At 45.7% G+C, this 5030-nt stretch overlaps 1 non-coding gene and 1 pseudogene across 1 annotated transcript; both read left to right on the top strand.

Annotated features, from left to right (window-relative positions):
- The first annotated feature begins 1612 nt into the window (after window positions 1-1612).
- On the top strand, window positions 1613-2240 carry LOC147827054 (large ribosomal subunit protein uL16-like; annotated as a pseudogene).
- On the top strand, window positions 1616-1748 carry LOC147827055 (small nucleolar RNA SNORA70). Its single transcript, XR_015453324.1, has one exon. It is a non-coding gene; the product is annotated as a small nucleolar RNA SNORA70 (small nucleolar RNA).
- Window positions 2241-5030: the final 2790 nt, after the last annotated feature.

The following is a 5030-nucleotide window of genomic DNA, read 5'->3' on the forward strand; positions in this document are numbered from 1 at the left end:
CAATTTAGCAAGATCCTATCTCAAAATAAAGGGGGGGAGGCAGGGATGTAGCTCAGCAGAGCCATAATTGCCTGGCAAGCGCAAGGTCCTAAATTCGATCCCCAGTACCAAAAATAAATAAATAAATAAATAGGGCCTGGGATTTAGCTCAGTGGTTTTGCCGCCTGCCTTGCAAGCCCAAGGACCCGAGTTCCATCTCCCGTACCCAAAACAAAAACAAAAATAAATAATGGCGTGAGGGTAGTGGGGATGTAGCTCAATACAAAAGCCCTGGGTTCAACGTCCAGTAACACACACACATGCTACCTCAGAGGATCTCGATCTCCTCTTTTCTCCTTCCTCTTACGAGAGGCAAATGGAAGCAAAAAAAAAAAAAGTGTGGGCCGGGGGTTTAGCTCAGTGGTTTCGCCCCCTGCTGCGCAAGTGCAAGGACCCGAGTTCAATCCCCGGTACCAAAAAAAAAAAAAAGTTTTAAAAATGACTGGTATTTGTCAGTTATCAGCAATGTTTGACTAATTTGAAAGAAATGGCCGTAAGAAAATCTGAAAAAAATCTAATGATTTTAATAAATTAACAGCGATACTGGGAAATATTGTTGTGAATGTGTAGGAATTGTTAAATGATTAAAGTGATTATTTTCTTTTTCTTTTTTTTTTTTTGGTACCGGGGATCGACCTCAGGTCTTTGCGCTTGCGCAGCAGGCAGCGAAACCACTGAGCCAAATCCCCGGCCCTAAAGTGATTATTTTCTATCACAATAAATGGATCCTACATCTTTATCCTCTGTCTTGGAATGAATACAGTCTACATTGTAAAGAACTCCCCATATTTTTCCATTCAGACCAACCCCTCAAGTATATACATGTTCAAGATCTGGTTCTATTACCATCTGTAATTAGCCAGATTTTTGCAACTCATACTTTAAAGCATGAAACTTCCTGTCTTTGAAGAGTATTATAGGGATTTGGGATGGAATGGGGGTGAGGGTGGGGAGAGAAAAATCTTCCTTGCCTCCTTACCCCCATTTTGGGATAGGGTCTCATCATGCAGTCCAGCCCGGCACCAAATCTTTTCTTTTTTTTTTTGGTCTTTTGAGGCAGGGTCTCCTTCTGTAGTTCAGGCTGGCCCTGAACTATGTAGCCCAGGCTGTCCTTGAACTCACAGCGATCCTCTGGCCTCAGCCTCCAGAGTGCTGGGATTACAAGTGTGTGCCATCATGCCCGGATGCCAACTTTTTTTTTTTTGGTACTGGGGATCGAACTCGGGACCCTGTGCTTTCGAGGCAGGCAACGGCACCACTGAGCTAAATCCTCAGCCCCCTGGCTGCCAACTCTTGATCCTCCTGCTTCAGCCTTCTCTTCTGGGACTGCAGGCATGTACCACCACATCCAGCTCATGTTTCCTCCCTCCTTCCATGAACCTCCTTAGTATCTCTATTTCTCGTTTTTGTGACACCACTACCTTCCCAATGCCTCATTTTTCCTTGCATAATTATTTACTTTTCCATTTCTTGTTTTTCTTTCATTTTTAGCACATTTCCTATGTTTTGTGGGCATAATTTGATTTGATTTCCATTTTATATTTGTGCATATGGACACTGAATAAATGGTTGTCTTTTGCAGTCAATGAAGCCGACTAGGTTCCTCTGCTGGTGGGTGCCCAGTGCAGTGGCTGCAAACAGCAACCTCCTGGGTAGCTTACACAACCTGTTGCTTGTATGTGGTGCCCTAAGGGACCTTGGAGATATTGCTTGCTGGTGGATGGTTGTGTATCTGACCTCCTGCCCCCCCCCCAATCTAGGCTCCAGATAGGCATTCGGGATGCCTTCAGGAAGACCCAGGGGACAGTGTTGAGGGTTCACATTGGACAGGTCATCATGTCCACTCACACCAAGCTGCAGAACAAGAAACATGTGATTGAAGCCCTACACAGGGCCACGTTCAAGTTCCCTGGGCGCCAGAAGATCCACATCTCTAATAAGTGGGGCTTCACCAAGTTCAATGCAGATGAATCTGAAGAAGTAGTAGCTGAGAAGCGCCTCATCCCTGAAGGCTGTGGGGGTGAAATACATCCCAAATCATGGTACCATGAATAAGTGGCTGGCCTTGCACTCTTGAAGGCTTCCACTGTGCCATCCCCCTCTTCACAACAATTTCATCAATAGAAATCTTATCTCTGCTTCCCTCCATGGTCATAGTCTTTAAAATACATTTACAGGGCCAGGGATTTAGCTCAGTGGTTCCAGCGCCTGCCTCACAAGCGCAAGGTTCTAAGTTCAATCCCTGGTACCCCCCCCAAAAAAAAACATTTACAGAGAAGTTAGTACTTTACATTCTACTCTTCATTTCTTTCTTTCTCCTTCCTTCCTTCCTTCCTTCCTTCCTTCCTTTCTTGAGACAGGGTCTTGCTATGCAGCTCAGTTTGGGCTTCAGCTCACTATGTAGCCCAGGCTGACCTCAAACTCTCCAAGGTCTTCCTCCCTTGACCTCCCAAGTACTGGGATTACAGGCATGTACCATCATGGCTTTTACTCTTCCTATCTTTAATCTTTTTTTGGTACCAGGGACCGAACTCGGGTCCCTGCACTTGCAGCAGGCGGCGAAACCACTGAGCTAAATCCCCAGCCCTCTTTAATCATATTTTATTCCTAAGAAAAAACAAACCCAAAAGGCAGCAGCAGTAGCAGAGTAATTTCATATTTTCTCAACACTGCCTTGTCAGAGAGCTAGCTCATCCAAGTTCATGACAACCTACAAGCCTCATTAAACTCTTATCCTCATGGCCTAACTCATTTTCAGTACTTATATATCTACTTGTCACCTTAAACTAACCCCTTTTTTTTTTTGGTACTGGGGATTGAACTCGGGTCCTTGTGCTTGCGTAGCAGGCGGCGAAACCACTGAGCTAAATCCGCAGCCCTAAACCCATTATTTTTCTTCCCTAACAAGCACACCCACCCCCACAAAAAAAATCTCACCATTTTCTGGTAATGACTCTTATTAAATTTTGTCATTCAAGGTCAAAACCTTGGTATTATTCATTAATTCAACAAATACTGCAATATTATTGGGGATATATATACACAAACTTTGCCAGGAATGCTGAAGACACAATAATATGACCTAAGAGGAAAGATTAAGGAGGGGATACAAACTAACACAGAGATATAAGCAAAGACTTCCCGGAGAAAGGCAGGCCAAGTAGAGTGGATGGAGAGGTGTGGGTAAAACACAGGAAGAACAAAGCACCCACAGACGGACCACTAAAGCTCTGAGTTACAGGTAGAATGGTGAGAAATAGACAAACCCAGTCCAAGCAGGAAGGTCTTGTAAAGTATATTGATGAATTTGTGTATGGGGCTCATTCTAGTTATTTCCTAGTAATCAAGGAGTTCGTATTATCTAAAGACTAAGAGAGAGAGAAGTCATTACTAATTTTGTTGGTTTTGTTTTTTACAGTACTGGGGATCTGAGCCTGGGACGCTCTACCAGAGTACATCCTCAGCCTTTTTCAGTTTTTTTTTTTTTGGTACCAGGGATCGAACTCGGGATTTTGCACTTGCGAGGCAGGTGCCGGAACCACTGAGCTAAATCCCCGGCCCTTTATTTTGTGTTTTGAGACAGGGTCTCACTAAGTTGCCCAGGCTGACCTCACACTGAACTTGTGACCCTCTAGCCTCAGCTCCTGAGTAGCTAATGTCTGTCACTGCACCTGATTGTTGCCTCTGTGTGTTTGAAACAGGGTCTCACTAAGTAGTTCAGGCTGGCCTTGAACTTGCCACGGAGCATAGGCCAGCTTTGAACTCTGGGAAATTCTCCTGCCTCAGCCTTCAGAGTTCTGGGATTACAGGTGTGTGCCACCCCATTCGGCTTTGTTTTGTGTTTTAAATGAATCCATTTGTCAGTTTGGAGAATTTCTCCTTTCCTTTCCATCTCCTCGATCCAATCCATTATTAACTGTTGCATTTGTTAATGTCTAATCTGTCCTTTCATCATTCCTAGCCCCACTGGCACCTGCCAGCACTCCAGTCCTGGCTCATTTCATCCCATGCTTAAATCCTAAAAGCCTTTTTTTTTTTTTTTTTTTCCCCATTAAGTTTATTGGTACATTTTCGGTATAAAATAGTTACGTTCATCATTGGGATCTTGTACCTTTACCTGAGTATCTTGGTTATTTTTTTCCCCTTCCCTTGCCCTCCCTTCACCCCCTCCACCCTTCCCTATTTGCAAAGACCTTGTTTCCATTTTTTTTCTAACGCCTTCTAACCAGTTACAGTCCCACTCTCACAAGGACTTGGGACTTCAAGCTGCCCATCTGGGTGTTTATGATCACCTCTAGAGGGATCTAATGTTACCACCTAGAATCCGTCCTCCAACCGAGCCAGCCGACGTCCTCAAAAGCCCTCCCAAATGCAGATTCCATTTTTTCCTCTTTCTCCCAATCTTGTGACAATATTCCCTCTTTCTTTGACATAATGGAGTCCTGAGGTGCCTTCTCCAGGTGTCTAAAATATTTTCGTTCCGCTCTCCTCTCCTTTGATCTCACCCAGCAGAATGCATCAAACATTTCTATACATTAACTCGAACCATGTCACAGGTCGAGGGCTTCATTTTCCTTTGTCAAAAAGAGACTCACATTCTTCTCGTATAGGCCTCACAGGGCCTGGCCAAATACCGCGTAAGCTCAGAACAAATATGAGTCGACTTTAATGCAACCAAAACGGGAGGGGTTTGCGGAGTCTAAGGGGGCCGGGAGCCGGCGGGAGACGGGGCTGATCACACTCAAGGCGGACCGGAAGCCACGGGTCCGCATAAAAAAGGCTTCAGCCAAAACGCCAAGGGGCAGGACCAAGGGACGAGGCGGCTGAAGGGACATCTGGGTGTCAGCGAGGGGCGACACAAGACCGGCAAGGGGAAGCCAGAGCGGTCGCAACGGTTAGTGGGCGTGGCCGCGCCAGTCTCGCGGGAGCGGCGGTTGGGCCGGCCGTTGTCCCCGCGGGCGGGGCGAGTTGCTAAGGAAATGACTGCCCAC

Source organism: Heterocephalus glaber, unplaced genomic scaffold, assembly GCF_053883595.1.
Source record: "Heterocephalus glaber isolate CG9 unplaced genomic scaffold, H.glaber_assembly_v1.0 deba00001457, whole genome shotgun sequence".
Taxonomy (NCBI): Eukaryota; Metazoa; Chordata; class Mammalia; order Rodentia; family Bathyergidae; genus Heterocephalus; species Heterocephalus glaber.